The sequence below is a fragment of the Podarcis muralis genome, chromosome 2 (assembly GCF_964188315.1).
Source record: "Podarcis muralis chromosome 2, rPodMur119.hap1.1, whole genome shotgun sequence".
NCBI lineage: Eukaryota > Metazoa > Chordata > Lepidosauria > Squamata > Lacertidae > Podarcis > Podarcis muralis.
The window spans coordinates 36,037,043-36,059,402 of record NC_135656.1 but is presented as its reverse complement, the minus strand read 5'-3'; the positions used below and the strand labels follow the sequence as shown (position 1 = coordinate 36,059,402).

Sequence of the window (22,360 nt, the reverse complement as noted above, 5' to 3'; positions counted from 1 at the left end):
GGTCTCTGTCTGGTTTTTGTACTGTATTGGTTTGAGAGAACGTGCCAGATTTAAGATGGCAGTCCTGTGCACGCTTAGCTGGGAGTAAGACCCATTGAAATCAATAGGATTGACTTCTCAGTGGATGCATATAGGACCACACTGTAAACAACAGCAACAAGTGTTTCTCCAGTCAAAAGCATGCCATTGAATTTTATTGATTCCGTCCCGTTCTGAGACACGCAGCAAGAATGGGAAAGAACACATGTTGTGCGAGGGAAACATAATTGTCAAACCAGAAGCATTGGCAGGTGGCCCGGAAACAAGTGTGATATTGGATACTTTTGACATATTAGATTTCTGCTGTTGCGGCTGGAGTTCAGGTGCAGCCTGAAGCCAAAAGGACTGGCCTTGCTCCTCTTCCTTATTGGGTGTGTAGAAAAGTAAAAGTTGGCTGCAGAGCCAACCCTAGTTCACTAGAGAAAAGTGCCCATGATGAAGGCCAGTAACTTGGTGGGTAGAGCACCTGCCCTTTCCGTCCAAAAGGTCCCTGGCATTTCCAGTCAGGATGAGCCATTGCCAGTCAGTGTAGACAATATTCAGCTAAAACAGGGTTTCCCAAACTTGGGTCTGTTGTTGGTCTACAACTCCCATCATCTCTAACTAGCAGGACTCTGGTCAGGGATTATGAGAATCGTAGTCCAAAAACAGCTGGAGACCCAAGTTTGGGAAACCCCAAACTAGACAGATTGCTGGTCTGGTTTGGTATAAGGCAACTGCCTATGTCTGCAATCCGATTGGGCTCTTCGGAGTTTGTGGTTTGGGTGCCCCTTTGAGGGAGTTAAATAGGTCACTGCTGGGACTGTTTTTAATGCTCCAGCACTTTGGCCAGATTTGCGCCAGTGTGGCAAGTGTAGGTTGAGCTGTGGGATTGTGTTGAAATTGTTGGGATGTGCACTGATCGGAAACAAAGCAGTATGTCCGCCCCAAAGCATTTGCAGGTGCAAACAGTATTGGAAGTGGGATTGTGTCTAACCTCCCCGGTACTGTCAAGACCACAAACCATCACAAATGCACAATAAAAAGGATATCTGGAGGACCCCTATGTTCCTGTACTGCCTCTGGCAGTTGGCAGCTGAGCTCTTGCTCTTGTGGTTCAGGCACCTCTTCTCACTACTCCAAATATCACTGAGCCAGGAACATTGGGGGTCATGTGGTACATGTTCATCCTCAACTGTCTGGGCATAACTTGCTCAGTCAAACACATTTTTTTTATTATGCGGTTGTTGGTGCTGGGGGATTATTTGAGATTATCTCTGTAATTCATAGGCTGGCATGAGTGTGACCTTATTATATTGGCTCTGACATGAGTGTGACCTTATTTTATTAGCTCTGGGCTAAGCATTGTCATGTGCTATCTGTAAATCTGACCAGCTCTGATTTGCTTGCCTCTGCTGGAACAGCCTGCTTTTTAAATCTGGGCAGGAAGTGAAAGCTGCTATACAGTATGAAGTTGTGCCGTTTTCATGGAAAATATTCCCTTTGAAGAATAGTGTTGTCAGACCCATTTTTCTCTACACCCACTCTCTTTTTCTGTAATGGTTAAAGTTTGCCACACAGGCTCCTTCTCCCCCTACCTCTTTCTCCAACCCCACCTCCCTTCCCCAGCTCCAGTGTGACACCCCAGAATGTTCTGAGCAGTCTTTCTGAAGCTCATTCACTTCTTCTGGAGGACTAGAATTTTGGGAAATAGTGGTTCGAGTGTTGGGCATGGGGGACTGGTTCCAAATCTCTGCTTGGCCACAAAGCTCACTGGATGACCTTGGGCCAGTCATTGCTCCTTAGCCTCCGATAACTCATTGGGTGGTTGTGAGGAAAACAAGAAGGGGGAGAAGGAGAACCATTGGTGCCATCTTGAGCTCCTTGGAGGGAAATGTGATATAAACATAAGTAAAAAATAAAAGTGGCCACTTGTTGCGTTGGGATGGAAGGAAATGTAGTAGAGGTGGTTCTGACAAGTGGCACGCCGTGCCAAGAAGTCATAAAAGTAAGAATGGCCAGTTTTATTTTGTCTCTTTGTGGCCTAGTGAGTTGTCTACATCATGTGATATTGAGGAGCTGGGCTTCTTGACAAAAGGAAAGGTGATGCTCTCTGTGTAAAAGAGCAGGTGAGATGTTCCTCAACCAAGACCTGATGTTTCTGACTTGACTTCGAGCTCCTGCTGGATAATGCAAAGGGATTATCACACCATATCGCATTCTGGCTGTACCAATACATATCAGTGGTAGTAGGGTGGATGGTGAACTTGAAGGGAGACTGTTCCCTGGGACGTGACACAAATGCACTGTTAGTAGCCCAGGAATGCTCTTCAGGGATAGATGTCCAGTGCAGAAGGATCTCTGTGTTGCCCCAGTTGCATGACGAAGGGATGTCTTGCACAGTGTTTGAACTTTGGTGTGCGTGCTTTTACGCCTCGCCCCCATATGTTGAGATTGTAGGAAACTTTAATGGAACATGAATTCTTTCATTACAAAGGGTGCATGCTTCAATGGGAAGTGATGGGGATTTATAAAGAGGAATTGCTCTTGTAGCTCACAAAGATACATATGCTGAAAGCCCTTCTAGAGTTATGTGTGCTCATTTTTAAAAGAGGAGATCTTGGCCAGTCTGAGGCCATAACATAGTCAAAATTCTACATAGGTGCAGAGGGAGCTTTCATTGTCCTCTCTTTCAGGAGTGTTGCGTGTGTATCTTCTTTTAGAAATCTAAAAATATGCCAGACCCCTAACACTGATTTTAAATTAATTTTCTGTGAAAGTTCCCTCCCTTAAAAAAAAATAAAAATGCATGGAACTCTCCCAGAGGTTTTTCTGCTGTGAGGAAGCAATGGGGAGAACTTCCCCATCCTGTGAATACATGTGGAACAAAATGCAAACTAAAGGAAAGCAAAAAAGAACTATGACGTTAATAGTTGTTTTATCAGTTGTATCCTGGGAACTGGTGTGTAATGATACTGCCTTGTCCTGCTTTGGGGGGGGGGGTAAAAAATTGCTGTGTTTTCAGCTATATCGTTCTGTTGAGCATGTGTATGTTAATTCCAATGTGGCTGCTGAATGTGTATGGAATTCTTCTGTCCTAAAAAATGTCATTAAATGGAACCAACATGTCACTACGAAACACAGAGCCTGAGTGCTATTTTTGTCTAACCTATTTTTATATGTGCTGAATTGATGGCAGAGTCTAATCCAGATTCTGGTCAATTTTTATGGTGAAGCTTTTTCTTTCCTCTCCCAAATAGAAAGGTACTTTGGGATTGTTTAGAATACTCAGAAACTCTGGTCAAATTTTATATTTGATGTCTGCATTCTTCCTAGTTCGATTAGGGTCAAGTTTAAAGCACATTTAAGGTAGTTTGAAAGCACATGGCTTCCTCTAAAGAATCTTGGGAACTGCAATTCATCCCTACCAGAGCACCCTCAACAACCTACAGTTCCCAGGATTCTTTGGAAGAAGCCATGTGATTTAAATGTATGGTATCAATGTAACCTAGATCACAGATGGGGAACCTGTGGCCTTGCAGGTATTAGACACCAAGGGTCAGGGATGATGGGAGTTGTAGTACAACATCTGGAGGACCATGATTTCACAACATTGCAACCGATACTGCTGCTCTTCCCATTTCCTTGTGTGAAAAGGCTGCAGGGTTTTGTTTTTGTTTTTATCAATGGTGATATACTGATTTCAGATTAAATTAGTGTGTGCATTGTGTGCATTGTTCAGAGCACAAGGTTTCAAAATGTTCTCTCTCCCCCTCCCCTTATCCTCCATGTAGTAATGCTCTGGTCATAGAATCATAGAATCATAGAGTTGGAAGAGACCACAAGGGCCATCGAGTCCAACCCCCTGCCAAGCAGGAAACACCATCAGAGCACTCCTGACATATGGTTGTCAAGCCTCTGCTTAAAGACCTCCAAAGAAGGAGACTCCACCACACTCCTTGGCAGCAAATTCCACTGTCGAACAGCTCTTACTGTCAGGAAGTTCTTCCTAATGTTTAGGTGGAATCTTCTTTCTTGTAGTTTGGATCCATTGCTCCGTGTCCGCTTCTCTGGAGCAGCAGAAAACAGCCTTTCTCCCTCCTCTATGTGACATCCTTTTATATATTTGAACATGGCTATCATATCACCCCTTAACCTCTGGTCGCTTTACAAATATGCTGCATCTTTATTACACGTAGCTCAGAAAGTGGAGAGTGGTCATCTTGCAATGCTTCTCATACTAGTTGTGACCTGTTATTTCTTCTTCCCTGCACCACTCTTAACAGTGAGAAGAGGAAGGCAGTTTCCGGGTAAGACTTTGATGTCCTAAGACCGAGCACTCTGACTTCTGCATTTCCCAGCCTGACTGGGCTGTATGGGGTGAAACTGCTTGCTGTGCAGCAAACCACCTCTTAGCATGAGGCTGCCCTAAGGAAGGGTCAGCTGCTGCAGCCGAGTCCAACGCTGGTGGGAATTCACATGGCTCAGACATGGGTCACCTTACTAATGCAAACACACTTGATTCTGTGTCTACACAGGCAGCCCCCTACTTCCTTTTTCTGCCTAGGCTGGGGTTAGTTGTAATATCATTCTTCCTGACTTGTTTGCACTGTAGGTTATGACAGGACATTTAAAAAGCAAATGCCTTGCTAAGGTCTCTTGACATACAGTGGTGCCTCGCAAGACGAAATTAATCCGTTCCGCGAGTCTCTTTGTCTTGCGGTTTTTTCGTCTTGCGAAGCACGGCTATTAGCGGCTTAGCAGCTATTGACGGCTTAGCGGCTTTAAGAAAAAGGAAACAAACTCACAAGAACTCGCAAGACGTTTCGTCTTGCGAAGCAAGCCCATAGGGAAATTCGTCTTGCGGAACAACTCAAAAAACGGAAAACCCTTTCGTCTAGCGAGTTTTTCGTCTTGCGAGGCATTCGTCTTGCGGGGCACCACTGTATATGCACCGCACTCTGCAACTGCCTAGTTTTGGAGTCAGAGTGCAGAACAGGCGGATATTGAGCATAAGCTGTGGGGAGCAGCTTAGCCTTGCTGCAGTCATAAGATGTGAGCTCCTCCGGTGAGTTTCTCATCCCTAATCACCACAGGAATGCTGGTAGAGCAGGGGTAGCCAACGTGGTGCCCTCCAGGAGTTATGGAACTCCATCTGGTGTTATTGAACTACATCTGCTGATGGAACTCCTCGTTTAGAACATCATAAGAGCCTGTTGGATCAGGCCACAGGGGCTCACCTAGTCCAGCATCCTGTTCTCACAGTGGCCAGTTAGATGCCCGTGAAAAACCTGCAAGCAGGATTCAAGAACAAGAGCAGTCTCCCTTCTGGCCGTTTCCAGCAATTGGAATGCAGAAGCATTATTGCCTCTGGTTGTGAAAGCAGAGCAGAGCCATCATAGCTAATAGCCATCGTGCTAGATTGCATGCTTTGGCTGTTGGTGGTGCAAATCATTCTGCAGAAACCGTTTCCAGTGATCTTTGTGTTATGTTTGTAATTTGTGCCGAGATGTTTGACGCTGCAGCAAGAAGAAAACACTGGTGTTGTGTATTTTTTATCTAGAACTTCAGTTAACTGTATCAATTCTTCATTGTATCCTGTAGCTTTACTAGTCTTCTTTTATTATTTTGAACTTGACCCTTTGAATAATAACTTGAGAATTGACATTGAAAACATGCAGGTATGTCTGAACTTGAAAATGTGCTGCCTGTCCAGTAAGAGAAGACTTGTGAAAATACTCTGGCGGGGCAGCAGATTCCCATGAAAACATTTCCTTGTATTGCACACCACTGGGCCTCATTAAAATTTCTTCCTCGGCTGATTCACTCACCACCTCCATGATCTGTTCCTTTTCTTAATGTGAAGCAAAGACGTGAGCTTGTTCTCTCCCCCCCCCCCCCACCAATCCCACATTAAATGTTAGTAGGTAGGACGGTATAACCTTCCAGGTTACAAATAGTTGGAGTCCAGGGAGAAAAGATGGTTTTTGTTCTGCAGCTGCTGGATAGCTCAGTCAGCAGAGCATGAAACTCTTAAGCTCAGGGTTGCGAGTTCAAGCCTCACATTGGGCAAAAGATTCTTGCAATCCAAGAATTTGGATTAGATGACTCTGGTGGTCCCTTCCAAGTCTACAATATTATGGTTCTTATCAGTTTTAGGGAAGCAATGGGGAGCCTCTGGTAAAGAGGGCAATTGCGGTCCTCCAGGCCTCTCTCTTTGGCCCTTAGGAGTCAAGTGATAAACCCCTCTGAGCCATGCCCCCTCTCCAGCCCTTCTTTTCACTCTCCTTGGCAAGAATGGGTCCTTGGAATCTGAGAAAGCTGTTTGCTTTTCCTGGGTGGAAGATGGAGGGCTATGAGAGAGCGTGTGTTAAGGAACTACCCCACTGAGTGCACAGGTAAAGCTCGCATTTACAGCTCTGACCTCTTCTGCCTCTGGCCCCACATACATAATTTTTATTTGCATGCTACCTTTCCACAGTTCAAACCATGCTCAAGGCGGCTTACAACATGAAACAAATACGTGACCACAACGTAACGAAAGTAGCTGTAAACAATAAATTAAGCTTTTAAAAATACACAACCAAACTGAACAATTTCCACATGAATCAAAACAAGGTCTAAAATAAAGATACAAAAAGACAACAGCAATAATCTCCTCTGCCCTGACCCCCCCAAAAATACCCCCAAACAGCACCCCAGCTGTTGTAGCTGCAGTCAGTCAGGGCCCACCCTCCAAGGCCAGTGGGAAAAGGCCTTCAAGGTCTTCCAGGACTCACAGCCAAGATGGTCTCTGGCCTCCTCAGCAGCCACAGCCCATAAATCACTGGCATATGCCTTCACTGCCACCATGTGGTCCTTAGTCTGAAAAAGGTTCCCCACCTCAGTGCTGGATGGTCTCTATTTAGTGCTTGCTGTTTGGGATTCCCTCAAAGAGTCCATTACTTTGATGGCGCTTCTGTCTTGGTGTAGTTCCCTCCTGCTCCCTCTTGCTCTGTGTTATGTTTATGTGCTGTCCTTTGGGGCATGGCTTCTGTTGATTAGGGCAAAGTTAGACGTAAGCCAGTCTCGTTTCTTGCCCCCCACACCCATGAGCCTTCTGCTGTACTTGGGCCTTGCCTTGGTTGTTTCAGACCTCTTTCTTCCCACTCCCACGTCTCTGTCATCTTTCTCATCCTATCTCTTGGCTATTTCCTGCTGTGTCTTGTTTTCACAGGAAGCAGAAGCAGGGGGCGAGGCGATGGTAGTGGCTAAGCAAACATGTTGCTGCCAGCTGCATTTTGGAACACACAGCATTCTAGTAGGGCATTAACATTAACATTATTAGATATTTATATTTCCCTAACAGGGACTCAAGGCGGATTACAGATAAAAATAGGAACAGCTGAAAACAGAGAGGAAAATCGTTTGAAAACAATTAAATGTTGATACGAGTTAAAACTCTCTGTGTGTAAAATATACCGATAATTACCTACTGATGAGGAGGAATTAGTGAGACCTTGACATTGTCACAAGATTCTCTTCAGAAGCATAAAACCATCCCTGTCTTGGGAGTATTGGATTTGAGTTCACTGAGAATAGAGTCCTCTTTGTGGCCCCATTACAAGTTTTTGGCTGTAGTGTTCTTTAATAAGAGCTGGGGGTGGCAAGCCGCAAAATGGCATTGAAAAATAATATAGAGAACCTTAATGTTTCGGTGCAAACCTTCACTGGGGGCATAAGAATTCAATTAGCTGAGCAATTTTGCCTTACCAGAATAACAACAAACTGAATTCTTGTGTCTCTGAGGAAGGTTCCTCTGAAACGTGCTGAGCAATTTAATACATTATTAAAAGTTTTCCTATTTTTCAGAACCCACCCCTCTTGTACTTGGTTTCTCTCATCCTCCTGAAGTAAGAAATGGGCCTCTTAAAACGGGAGTGTGGCTGCACTGCAGACTGGGGCAACAATGGAATTGCCATGGCTGGCAGTCTTTGAGCCACTACCAGCAATGCAGGCATGGCATATTCTTGTGCTTGCCATGGAATAGCTTATGGAATGCTGCTTCTTGCTTCAGTCCAAGGAGAACAGGCAGGTCTGCTTGGAAACTGGTGTTCTCTCCACCATTCCTCCTTGTTAGCCTTTCCATGAGCCCAGAAAGATTGGCTTATGTCACTCAGTCTTGCCAATTTCTTTTGTCACACTGTGGTAGAAAGCTTCTCTCTCTTATTGGATAGCTCTTGCCTACCTGTGTGTTTTCTAAACCACCCGGTTGGCCCTAGTATGTTTTACTGCTCTGTAACATTTCCCTTTTAATTCTTTAATTTTGGCATTCATTCACCGCTGCCCAAAGATATTTTGCTGCCAGAACTCGCATCATCCCTGCCCATTGACCACACTGGCTGGAGAAACATTTATCTGAAGCCCCACAGCATATATTAGCATTCAAATTAATTATACTTATTCCTGGTAGAAAATCCTTTCATTGCTGATTATACTCCACGGGGGCCTTAAAAGGCATTGCTAAACCATACCCTTGTTTGCCCAATGCATTTGGGAGCTCTCTCTGGTCCACAAGTCACAATTTGGCTGTCCCCATGAAATATTTTCCTTGCAACTCCAGTGTTTGGCAGTACAAAACAGAAGCAGTAAGATGATGGGGAAAGCTGACTGTGGAGGTCTGCTGTGTCCAGAAATGTGTACATACAGTCTTGGGAGGAGTGCGTTGAAACACTAGCACTGACATCACTACCACAGATTTAACCACACTGAAACTTGCAAATGAATGGGTTCCACCCCACCCCCTTTCCTGGAAAAAAAAGAAGAAACCTCTATATGCATTTGAAAGCCTCCTTTGATGAGCCTCCCTTGCTGCCGCCCAGATAGTCTGTTATCATCGGGAATAGGACCTTGGTGATGACGCCTGGGTGACAAGGAGACGCTTGATAGGAAAGGAGACTGGGCAAGAAGCAGTTCTTTGAAACCAGCTGCGGGCGTATTGCACAACAGTGATGAATGTATGTGAGTTCACTTCCTACATTTCATTCTTCCAGAAATAGCTGTTGTCAGTGACATTTTTTTTTAAAAGGTCAGTTCTTTGTGCTGACTCTATTTAACTGTGCTTTACGATGACCTATGTTGGGGAGGGAAGGAGCTTTGACGGGGCATTAGAAAGAAGAAGGTGGCCACTTCAGGCGCTGATTTTGGGTGCCATGAAGAGGCAGTAGTAAATGCTTGGCTAGCTTGTTATGATGTTGTGTTTTTACTATCAGGGCAGTGGAGAGACACTTGTGGGATTTTCTGTCTGGGGTACTAAAATAACTTGACTTGGTTTCAGATAATACGTACCTTGGCTTTCTGGGAAGGGACACTTTTGCTGCTCCACTTCAGGTAGCAAAATGCTAACAGCTTTTCAATAAAGTGACAATTCTGCCTCATTTTCAACACTTAGGATGGCAGTACTGGAAGGAATCCTACCTTCTTCAGTCAAAGTTTCCCAACCTTCCATGGTTAATGTGGTTCAAGTGAAATCTTTGTTCCAAATATTCCAGTTTAAACCCTGAATGTTTAAAACCCAGTTCTTTCCTCAAAGTCCTCGCCAAAAACCTTATTTTCTGAAGGATATCTTTATTACCTTGCCTACTTTTTCATTTGGGTTTTTAAGTTCAGTGGTTTTTTTCTTTTTAGTTTTAGAAGCTAGAAAGAATATATACTGAGAAGCCACAATGAGGCATTCTCATTTGGTTAGATTAAAAATGTGCGAACTGTTTTTCAGCATTGTCATACATTCATGCAGGCAAACTGAGGCAAGGGTCGGTTGTATGCAAAACATACACTGAGTTAAAAAAAATAAACTTGGCTCTTCCTCTTTGTGGAGATGGTTTTGCAGCCTGCCAGTTGTCAAAGAAAGAATGTCTTTTGCTGAAGGGGAACAATACAACTTGCCTCAATGTGTTCAAACAAGTCTTCAGTCCCCTGGTGCCAGATAGGAGCTCCAGCATTTGGACCTCAGTACCAACAATGAGCAGGTATGACCATCCATTTAAAACTGACAAGACAGGCAGAGTTTTATTATTACTATTATTATTTCTGGGCACCAGGAGTAGCAAGCTAGGATTAAAATTTATTGCTTCTGTTGCCAAGTGGCACTGGTCTCCATCATAACATCAGGTTTTGACAGCAATAGTAAGCTGAACTTCTTTATCTTGTTTTATTGGGGCACTGGGATCCTAGTCTCTCCAACTGGAGTCTGCTGGGATCATACAATTTATTTTGGGACCCTACATTCAACTCTGTGCAGCTGGTTCTAAAACAATGACTGATTTGATTTGATTGAGATATATATATATATTGTTTGTATGGTGTCTGGATTATTAGATACCTGGTGTAAATTGGTTAGCTGAAAACTCACCTTCATTGCTGCTAGTCTAGCCTCCCTCACTTCTGTCTTCTGGTTCATAGTGTACTCACTTCCATACAGTTTCCTAGCTCATTAGAGAGACTTCTAGGTTGAGGTCTGAATATTCTGTTGCTAACAAATTTCTAAAAGCCGTGTTGTTATTATTTTTATTCTGTGGCACAGCTCTGTGATGTGTCCCACAGGTGGCAGCCAGTTTTGAACTTCATTTTTATGTGCGTAAGAAAAAGCAGATTAGATCGTGCATGTTCCACTTGGCTGCAAACAACTGTTACAGAACTTGGTGTGTGTGACTCTCAGGTGTTGGTTTCATATGCAAGCTTAGACCTCCTGGTGATTGGGCCTAGACAATAGCCACTTTGCTATTGGGCTTGGAAATAAAAGAGGTATTCAAATATGTTCCAAATAAGTTGTCAAAAGTGTCTTAAAGCTTTCCCCCCAAGTTATTGATGCTAGCTGCTAGTTTTTGGTTGCAGTGGGTTGTAACTGCATTAAAGCTAATGGACCTAAGTCATGTCCATTAATTTCAGCGCTGTGACTCGGAGTACAACTAAAGTTGGCTGTCACCCAGTGTCCTTTCCCCCAGAGGATTTTAGAAACTGCTTTTCTTAAAGTGCACCGAAACTTACCAGGTGTACTCCATCAAAATAAAGCAATCAATCTCTCAAGGAAAGTCCCTAGTCATGCAAAACCAGGGTTGTTGTTTTTCTGGCCTTATTTTCATGCATTTTAACCATTATGCTTCCCTATCACACTTTGAAAACATAAATCTGAGCCATATCTGATCAAGGAACATATTCTTGAAAAGCAGAGTTTGGAAGAAGATATTGAGGTAAGAAGATGAAGGAGATCCAAGTTAAGTGGTCTGGGCAGAGGCAGTGGCGGAGGAAGAGGGGGTGCAGTAGGTGCAGGCCGCCCCGGGTGTCACCACTGGGGTGTGTGTGACAAAATGCTGGGTGGCACTCACCATGGGGCCTGCAGTGCGCCTGAGCCACATGTCTCTCCTGGGCAGAGGGCCCAGTATTGGATAGTGGCAACCTGTGCTTTAGCCTTGATGTCTTGGGCTGCTTTAAGGAGTTAAGCACAGTATCTTGTTGGGGCAAGGCTGCTTAGAGGTCTGTTGTGAGGCAATTGTGAAGCACCCAACCCAAAAGTTACTTCAGTGTCTGGCTTTTCTCTTGGGAGTTTTGAAGGACAAGGCTTTCTAATACAGTGGTACCTTGGGTTAAGTACTTAATTCGTTCCGGAGGTCCGTGCTTAACCTGAAACTGTTCTTAACCTGAAGCACCACTTTAGCTAATGGGGCCTCCTGCTGCTGCCGCGCCGCCGGAGCCCAATTTCTGTTCTCATCCTGAAGCAAAGTTCTTAACCCAAGGTATTATTTCTGGGTTAGCGGAGTCTGTAATCTGAAGCGTATGTAACCTGAAGCGTATGTAACCCGAGGTACCACTGTACCAACCAAATGAGGAATATATGATATTTATTATTTTTACTTGGTCACCTCTTCCTGTTTAAAGGAGCTTTGCTAAATCTCTTTTGAAATGCCACCTGCTGTGTGTATTTTAATATGGTACATATTTTGTCTTTTGGATAGCAGAGAATGAAATGCTGTTCCCCCCTAGTTTGTGCTGTCCCTTTTTACAAAACAAGGAAGTCACTAATTCCTATCTCTATTTTTTTCTTTATGCTGGAAATCAAGAGAGTGTTCCTACCCTCACACCCACACCCACCCCTGCTCTGCCCTGGTACAGTACTCCTTTGGAAAGTGCAGTTGGAGTACTGTACCAAAAAATGGAGAAGGATATTGAAAACAAAAACAAACTTTCATTTAATTACACAGTGAAATTTTGTGATCACCGTCAGGTTTGCAGCAGCACAGTCTTTGTTTTAATTCTGGAGCGTTTGCCTTGTTCAGTTTTTATTTATTTAAAAACAATAATATCAAATGTCAAGGTCCTTGGCTTCTTCTTTTAAATCCTTCCAATAACATTGTGCCACATCTGCATAAAGCCCAAATGTATACAAGCACAGAGATTATTCACAATGGCAATAACTCATGATAATCATCCTATCTCTGTTCTGCTAATTTATTTCATTGCCTGTTACTGTGTTTGTGAGGGTGGGGCTCGTCATACTTGTATACACACTTTGAGTTTTGCCCAGACATGTTTGAGACTAAGTCTCTTGCACTGTATGGCCCTTGGCTTCACTGAGTACATATGTGTAATATTTTTATTGCACATGCATACAGGTGTAATGTAAATCTACCAGCTAATTTAGCTCCATAATTTAAGTGGGCTCTGTTCAACGGCAGCTTTCACTGGGAATCAAGGTAACACCCGGCCTTTTTCCTAGAATTGTCGGTTTGTGTCTTGGTTTTGTTCCCTCTTATTATGTGGTTCCAGCTCAAAATAATATACTCTCCCTTCGCTGCTTCTGGTAATGTGATGCTCTGAAACTTCCTTGTCCTTGGGCCAGCATGAGTAAGGAATGTCACCCTGTAATTGCCCTTAAGCCTTCTGGCTACCGAACAGTGCAAACAGGTGCTGCCTGGGTAGGCTTCGGAGAGAGCTGTGTTGGGACTTGTTGAATGAAACTTCTCCAGTAGGCAGGGATTCCCCATGTATTCCTTGGGGCGAGGCTAGGAGGGGAGGTAGGATTTTTCTTTAGAATTCGCCTGCTTCCCATTCCTAGGATTGGCCCTTGTCCTGTTATTGTTTTTGGAGCTGATTCAATTCTTGGCTTGGCACATGCTTGACAGAATATATTTGAGAAGGGTGGGAAGTGGCTGCTAGCTGTGGCATGTCGCTGTAACCCTGAATGCTGTTGGACAGGGAGGAATAAAGCTGGTAATTAGAACAAAAACTGGGAAGTTGATGCCAGTGATAAAACTGTGACAAACCTGCATCTGGGCTGTACCACTTCAGGCTATGGAAAGGGGCTCATGCGGTAGTATGCTCCACCGCCTTAAAAAGCCACCTCTCCAGACAAAAATGGAACAGAACTAGATGTCAGGAAGAATGGTTTTAGCCATGTCCCTGTTGCATTTTAGAGAGAGAGGGTGAGGTGGGGGGGAGAACTGGGCTTTTGCTGTATACTGGGGTAGGCAACCTAGGGCCCGTGGGCTGGATGCGGCCCAATCGCCTTCTCAGTCCGGCCTATGGACGGTCCGGGAATCAGCCTGTTTTTACATGAGTAGAATGTGTGCTTTTATTTAAAATGCATCTCTGGGTTATTTGTGGGGCATAGGAACTTGTTCATTTCCCCCCCAAAAATATAGTCCGGCCCACCACATGGTCTGAGGGACGGTGGACCGGCCCATGGCTGAAAAAGGTTGCTGACCCCTTCTGTATACCCTCAAAGAGTGTCAGCTGGGGCTTTTGGGTTCTCTCAAATACACAGAGATGGTTGGGGGCCTTGAACCAAAAAACCTTAGAGACAAAGTATATGTTTAACTCGGTTTTCCTTAGATAGCAACTGAACTCTTTAATAATATGCTCCCTGCTCCCTGCAACAAGAAGTTCCGGGGACAGCGCTAAAGGGTTTAGTTTTCCTCTTTGGATGATCTCCTCTCTTTTTTAGTTGCAAATGTACAAGTAAAGCACTGTAGAAGCATACAGTCACTCCTGTGACAGGCAGCAGATCCCCAGAGGGCCACTTAAGCTGACCCCACCCCCAAGGCTCAGTTTCAGTTAGTTCCAAACTAGAAACTCTCAGCCCACTCTTTTTCTGACACTGTCTCTGACAGTTCTGAGGCAACTGTCGGGGATTTCTACACACACATCCCTCTGCAGTGTCTTTGGTTTGAGGAGCCACCCTCATGTTGTGTCATGAAATGGCTGGTCACTCTGCAGTGTCTTTGGTTTGAGGAGCCAGTTGGATTACCCATAAAGCCCTCCAGATGTTGTTGGCCTCAAAATCCCATCAGCCTCAGCCACCATGGCCAGTGGTGTGGGATGTAGTCCAGCATACCTGAAGGAGCGTCTCCACCCCATCGGACACCAGACACTGAGGTCCAGCTCCAAGGGCCTTCTGGTGGTTCCCTCACTGCAAGAAGCAAAGTTACAAGGAACGAGGGCCTTCTCGGTAGTGGCACCCGCCCTGTGGAACGCTTCTCATCAGATGTCAAGGAAATAAACAACTACCTGAATTTTAGAAGATATCTGAAGGCAACCCTGTTTAGGGAAGTTTTTAATATTTGATGTTTTATCATGCTTTTAATTTTCTGTTGGGATCCCCCCAGAGTGGCTGGGGAAACCCAGCCAGATAGGCAGGTTATAAATAATAAATTTATATTATTATATTATCCCCCATCCCGACAACTGTTCCACCAAAAGGCATCACTGTTGTCAGTTGCCTCTTCACGAGCTATTGCTTGGTGAAGGATACAGGAGATTCATTTAATGTGAAAAGGAGGAGGGGAGGGGAGGTTGCATCCCAAGTATAGTTAAGAATTTGTAGAGCCACCTCTGTGCCGCCTCCAAGTGTCTGCATCTCTCCTTTCCACTTGCTACTACCAAACCTTACAGGTAACTTTGTGCTTTCTGGATTTTCAAGGCTTGCAGTCTCCCTCCCATTTTGCCTGACTGCATGTGCATGTTGTGTCATGAAATGGCTGGTCACTGGCTGCGTTCTTCTCACTTGCCACTTTCAATGTCCTCCTCTTCTTCTTTTGAAGCTTTCATTCCTCCTGTAGGTAAAAAAAATAAAAATCTCAGGCACTCATTGTCCTTAGGCTTGCCAGTGAGTCATGTCTGCTTTTCTCCCGCCAGCCCAGCCACTCAGCTGTGGCATCTCTATAAGCTGGCATTGTGAAAGCCTTCTTGGCTTGGCACAACGAGCCGGGCAGGACCTTGCATTGTTATGGAAACCAGCTGAGATATGTCAGCAATGTTGGTAACATGGCAAAAGGCATCTCGGACATCTGTTCTGCTGTTGCTGACCTTGTTCTGATAAACCCTTGCACGATCTCTTACTTGTTCTGCTTTCAGTGCCTCCTCTCCTCCTTCTTCCCCCTCTGCTGCTCCAAGGTGTTGACTATTGCGACTGACAAGTCTGGCTGGTGTGCTGTCTCCCTTCCTGAGGGAAAATAAATCTCTCCCCTAACTCCCCACAGAGACTTTGAAGGGGAAACTTTCCATCCAGCTTAAGCCTCTCTTTTGCCTGATGGATCCATTCCAAGGTGTTAGCTATAAACATGTAAGCAAACTGAATAAAGAGCACCAGTGTTTCTCTTGTGCCTGTGTGTTACATGATCAGGCAGCTTTGAAGGATTTCTGCTACCATAGTGCAGTAATGATCTAAGTTTTCAAATTATAGAGCCAAGCCAAATGGCTTTGCTTGATGTTCAAAGCTTATGAATTTTCCATTGGCTGCCAAGTCTTGGCAGAAGGAAGTTTGGGAAATGGAATATTTTTAATAAAAAAGTTGTTTGGGAGTGCATAATGTAATTTAAGTTGAATTTAAATTCAAATGTAACCTGAAAAAACATTCCTTCCTGATTTGTCCTTGCAGTGACTAAATAATATTCAGTGGCATAATCTACAGTGGGTTATAAAAACCACTTTTGCCTGGTAAACTATTCCTTTATGTGGTCTTTGTTTACAGGCCACAGGCCAGGCTTACGTATTAGTGACTGAAACTTTCAGGGCCAACCACTTCCTATGTGGCAGAGCGCTCAGAATGCTAGGCCACGATTCGTTAAAGTTAACCACAAGCTGTCCCACACACTTTCAAACAAACCATGACTTGTTTCTCCAAAGTTTGGCTGGTGTTTTCCATCTATTCTTGCAATATGTCCTTTAGGCTCGGTGACCTTTAGATTCACGTGGGCAAGTTAGTGACCAAAGAAACCATGATTAAGGAAGGGTCCTGGATTCACATGTAATGCTAGCCATAGATAAAACAAACCAAGGTTTATAAGAAACCATAGTTTCAGACTGTATTTTGTTGGCAGTAAGCAAAGTCTGGATAAGTCACAGGATGGAGTTCACACATAATAAACCACTGGTTAATAAAATATGCCTTAGCATTAGGTGCAGACCAGTGTCAGGCAACCATGTTAAATAGAATATTACAGATGCCAGGATGGCCTCAGTAACCCAAGAGGGGGGTGATGTCACATTCTAAAAAACCCTCTAGTTTCTGAGCATGACAGTCTCTGTCCATAACAATTGCACATGAGTTCCTGCTCATAGTTTTTTCACTCTAATGCTTTCTGAGGTGGCATAGCGTAGGTTGTCAGTGCCCGGGGGCTACGTGGAGGTGGGGGACAGATGGACAGAGTACGCATGCTCATTCAACTGCCTAACAGCATCCACGTCACTCAGGAGATTGCAGATACAGAGATGAGAAAAGAAGAGTCATTCTGTTTTCTGGAGAGGCCACTTCCTGGTTCGCATGGAGATGCCGTTTTCAATGGAGTCCAGTAACGGGAGTGCGCAGCTGTATTGAGGCAGTACTCGGTGTTTGGAAATTTTCACCCCTAACAATTTTGCGCTCACCCTGTGACACATCCCCCCCCCCCCGTCCTACACTATGCCAGTGGCTTTATGTTCCTAAAAACATTGTGTCATAAAGAAAATAGGGTGCACATTTGCACATATGAAGATTAGATGCAGAGATAAATGCATGACATGTCCTGAGATCCCTATGGGTTTCATTTGGAGAAGTGAGTAGGATGAAGGACTTCTAATTCCAACAGGTATTGGCACTCTCAAGCCCTGGGAAATATTGGTGGGGCATTAAGTTCTGTTTCTTTATGCCCCTGTGCATGCAGCTGTAGACATTTCCTGCTCTCCTGTTTCTGTGACCACAGTGGACAGCATAGGCCATGCGGTGGTCTCATTGAAGGACAACTTCAGAACCAGATTGTCTATCCGTTCAACAGGCATCTCACTGTATCCTGAGACAAATTCTATCTCATAAAATACCTCCTCACACATTCCTGATTGGTTGCTTGCCTAGATGTGGTACATTGCTGACTGTGTGGATACAATAGATAACAGGCTTTCCACATAGTTGCAGTCATCCGTTGAAAAGTATGTAAGCGACCACCATTCTAGCTAAATAGCACCTGCCACTATTGCTAATGATACTTCCTTGGTTACACAAATATGCCTGGGTTATACAAATATTGTTGCTGTTTGGTGGTGCGTTGTTATTGTTTTAATAAGAAAGTTTGGGTCCATCTAGGATCTCAACTGCCTTTTCCCAGTAGCTTATGAGTCAGGGGATTGTGCCTTTGGAAGTGAGGACTCTTGCTAGTTTGCTAGTAGTGCTAGGAAGGAGGTTGGATTGAAGTGGAAAGGGAAGCTGATCCTCTCCTGATGACTCAGTTGCATCATGGAAAATCTCTAAGGCAATGCTGAGAGCTGGGCTTGGGATGGTTCTTGCACAATCTCAGCCAGTCTCTCTTTATTTCTTACTCTCTGTCTTTTGGTGTCATACACTTCCTGAGAGAATAAAAGGGTAAACTATGCCGCTTTGCTCAGCCAGACCTAAAGCCTCATGCGCCGTTAAGGAAATTAAGAGTTAACTCGTGAAAGTGATGCATAGAAATTCTTGGGTTTTTTGCTTTAATACCAAAGTCGCTGAGATTGATGACCTATCTAACATCATGCGTTTCATATGACATGAACAGATGTGCACAAGAGCATGTATGGTTATAGAATCATATAGAAGTGTAGAGTTGGAAGGGACCCTGAGGGTCCTCTAGTCCAGCCCCCTGCAATGCAGGAATCCTGCCCACAGCCGTCTTTGGGTGGGCTCGAACCTCCAACCTTTTGGTTAACAGCCGGATGCACTGACCCATTGTGCCACCTGAGGGACTCCTGTATGGAAAGGGATGCTTCCAACAACCAGCTGTTAACACTCAAAAGACAGGGAAAGCCCTGGGGAAACGATAACACTCCTCCTCCTCTGCCAGCCACATAGACTTGCACCTGGTTCTCTGCACTTGTTCAGCGGCATCAACCAGGTGAATGTAGATAACTAGTAGGGGCTGGAGTGCAGTGCATTTTAAAAGCTGCAGGAGCACTTCCAATCCTCAGAATAAGTGCTGCATGCAGAAGTGGCCCTTAGAGCCAACTTGAGCACTGTTGGAGTTTTGTCTGTGCTGCATTTCTGTTGGGGGAGATCATGAAGGTGGAAGTAAAGCATGACTGTATGTGGGGTTGTTTGACACAAAACTCCTGGAAAGACTGTCTGCATGGCAGACAGCATGGCTGTTTGTATGGCAGTTGTGCCTCTTCCATCAGCCCCAAAGACCCCTGTTGTTTGCTGATGCTTCTTTCCCGTTATGTGGGTTGAATGGACTATAAACATTTCCTTTCCCCTCGAAGTTCGGAGATGGCGCTGGCTATAAAGCATATTATGGATGACATAAGCAGCTTGAGGCGCCAGTTCCCTCGGTGCACCATTGACATGAGCTCTCTTTGTTTGCCCACTCAAGCACTTTTGAGAATTGCCGGATAGGATGCTCATTCCCCCTGGATGCTTCTGGTCCTGGGTTATTGATTACGGTGCTCTTCTTGCTGAGAGGGACCTCCTTAAACATTTATGGTCTCATCATCTCCCTTGAAATATATGGGGGTATCTGTAATGCGCTCCCGGTGGGATACTTTGCTACAGAAGCTGCTGCTCTTTCCAAGCCTCGGAACATAAGGGGAATCTTACTGCAAGATAGCCATAGTCTTTCTTTTATTTTCTTTCTGTCTGTATTTATACCCCACCCTTCGAATAAGTTATTAGGGCAGCTTAAAGTAAAATATTCGAAAATTTGTTAAATAACAATTATGTTAGAATTAACTGAAAACAGCAGCTCCCAGGTAAAAGAATAGTTTTAAAGCCTGAGTAACCACCTGCCTCCTGCATACTGTGAATCAACAGCTGGGAATCCTTTCCACCCTGAGGGCAACATTCCTCCATGGCTGGAGCAATGGATGTGAGACTTCCCTTTGGTGCAGGAGGTTACATTCCAGCTGTACAAGTGCCATAGGTTTGTACACACATACCTCCATCCAAGCGAGCTAGAAACATCATTACAGCTCAGATACCTTCCAGCCTGGTAAAAGCACTTAAGGGAGACATGGGCAAGGGATGGTGAGGAGTGTGGCCTGGGATAAGGAGTGTGGTCTAGAGAGAGTCCCAAGGGTTGGCTGGAGCAACCACATTTGGCTCTCTGGCCGGTGGTTCCTCCACTGCTGCTAGAGAGCTGGTTCAAGGGACAAGAAGTCTCTGGTGCAGCTTCTGGAGGGAGGGCTGTTCCTGTCCGCGTTCAAAATTCCCATTGTTCTTTTTTTTATTATATTTATTAAGTTTTCAAAGGAAAAAAAATTACATAAATAAAAAGAATAGAAGAAAGAAAAAAAAAGAAAAGAAAAAAATACAAAATACAGAAAAAAGATATAAAACATTTAAAAAGAAAACACATCAATCTTTCCATATCATATATTCATAACCTTGCTTCCCTGACCTCCTCACACCTCCCTTTTTTGTATTCCAATTCAGTTAGTTAATTCAGCAATTTCTTTCCCTCTTTATTTTTATCTTTAATCCTTTAACTTAATATAATATAACTTTGAGTTCTCACCTGTTAATAATCCATTTTTGATACACCTTTATAACATTACTGCTTAAACTACTTAACTTCATTCTGACATCATTCTAACATTCATTAATTTTGCAATATTTCTGTAAATAGTCTTTAAATTTCTTCCAATCTTCTTCCACCGACTCTTCTCCCTGGTCTCGGATTCTGCCAGTCATTTCCGCCAATTCCATGTAGTCCATCACCTTCATCTGCCATTCTTCCAGGGTCAAAACTCCCATTGTTCTAGGCATATTTTGCGACAGGGAATTCCATTAGCACGAGCAATTTCTGAGCTCTGCGCGCAGTAGTTCGCCTAAGATTTCAAGATTAAAACTGCAGAGTAGAAGGAAAGGAGGACCTAATTCTGCCTCCCCATTTCCAGCTACTCTGAAGACTGGAGAAGAGACCCTCTTAAGAATATTGGGGGGGGGGGGGTTGAACAAGGGAAGGACCGTGTGAAAAATGAACATAACATTTTAGCTGCAGTTCATTTCCAGCGTTGTATTCTTGTTATAGACTTTCTGTTGTTGCGCCCATAGCCTTTTTTAAAGGTGCCATTTAGCTCCTAGCTTCCCTATCTCAGTTTCTAACATTGGTTCCTGTGTGACAATGCTACTGGATGTAGACTGGACTTTCAGAGTTGTTTTTGCCTGAAGCTGAATTATTTTGAGGATGGGATGTAGTGGAAGAGGGAGCATGAAATATGGGATAGGCTTATGCTTTTTATATTGCAAACCACCCTGCAAACTTTGGTTGAAGGGTGGTATTGAAATTTAATAAGTAACAATGGAATAAATAGTCTCTTGCAGCAAAAAACTGTCAGGAGAGTTGTACGGCATCTTAAAAAATACTTAGCAGATTTATTGGTGTCATGAGGTTTTGTGGGCTCACCTTGTGAGATGTGTGAAGTTGGCTATATCCTGGGTTGGCAGAGAGAGATGGCTTCCCAATGAGTATGAACGTGGAGGAGAAAAGGGTACAGAGTTGGGCCAAAAGGTCATGAAATGCCTGTGACATTTCCATGTAACGTTTAGCTGTATACAAGAGAAGTGCAGTGACCATTATGGCTGTTGTGAATGGTCAGTGTGCTTTTGAACTTTGAGTAGAAATGTCACAGACTGTATGTCTTGTATTCCGTGGCCTTTTAGCTTCACTGTTTACCATTTTTTTCCTTCTATACCCACACAGTAAAGACTGCGGTTTGTTTGTAGGCTAGCCGGGAAAGCTTTGAAAGTGTGCTGCCGCCACCTTGTGGCTATTTATTTCATTATCAATGCATTTGAGATGACCTTTCCATGTTTGGAGGAAATATAATATACTTTCGACCGTGGAGTGTGAAAGGGACTTTTAGAGTATGTTTTCCTATTGCTTAAGCTTTCAACTCAAGAGATCTCCTCTGCCTTGCCTCCTGCTTGCTGTGTCCATTTGGCATATCTGAAAAGCCTTACCCCTAGTGTCAGGAATTGAACATCCAAGATGCACAGGAGTTTCTTAAAGGTGAAATATTGAAGGCACAAATGCAGACAGCTGGAGGCATCTATGAATTTTGGGGAGGTTAATCCTGGAGAAAGGAACAGCACACTGACCAGTGAAAAATTGGTTTTTTTAGAATGCTTCTGAAATAGCAGGGCATTTGCTGGTTGAGGGATGGTGGTCATAGCAAACTTAAAGCAAACCAAACAGCTCTAAACCATGGTTTGCTTGCTTGTATATTTGGTAGCTCAAACTATGGCATGGTGTGTGTTTTTAAATTCTGGTTAACTCCAAACAATAGTTGATTTGCTTAGGATGTTTGAATGGAATGGAGCTTTAGAGAGAGATCACTGACCTGAAACCTACAATAGCTGGATCACCATCTACTTTGTACCAATAAGATGTTGTCACTTTTGTGTGTCGCTTCCTTTTGCTACCTGTCTGGAGGCTTTAACCCTTCTCATGCTAGCGTTGACCAATCTCTGGGCTTAGACAGCCTAACCTACATAGCTTCAATCACAGAGTGGGTGAGACCACTGAGCTGGATCGTTAACCCTGGCTTGACCCACTCTGCAGCATTAATCCCATCCAGAGTCTTCCCATCCCGTTGTGTGGGAAGCCCCTTATTAATGTGGCTGTATGTTCTGCCTTGCACCTGCAGAGGACGAGATCATTGGCCATCCCGAATAAAGCCAGGATTATTAAAGAAGGTGCTAGGGGCTCCCTTGTGTAAGCACACTTAGGCTGATTGGGAAATAGCACCAGTTCTTAAGGTATTCAAGCAAATGGTGCCTACCCTGGGCTTGGCGACAGGAAGAATGTTGATTGTTTTTGCCCATGGGGTTTCATGTGGTGATGCAATGCAGTTCCACCTGGCTTGG

General features: G+C 44.1%; 1 protein-coding gene across 3 annotated transcripts in view; it reads left to right on the top strand.

Annotated features, from left to right (window-relative positions):
- The window catches only part of RHBDF2 (rhomboid 5 homolog 2), a 59,618-nt gene that overhangs the window by 11,760 nt on the left and 25,498 nt on the right, over positions 1-22,360 (top strand). Inside the window, exon 1 of one of the 3 annotated variants that reach the window (XM_077924238.1) lies at positions 10,007-10,025. The exons of the other annotated variants lie outside the window; for them this stretch is intronic. The gene's annotated coding sequence lies outside the window, so the exon portion shown is untranslated. Of the gene's footprint in view, positions 1-10,006; positions 10,026-22,360 lie in introns of those variants that run through there. 3 annotated transcript variants of the gene reach the window in all.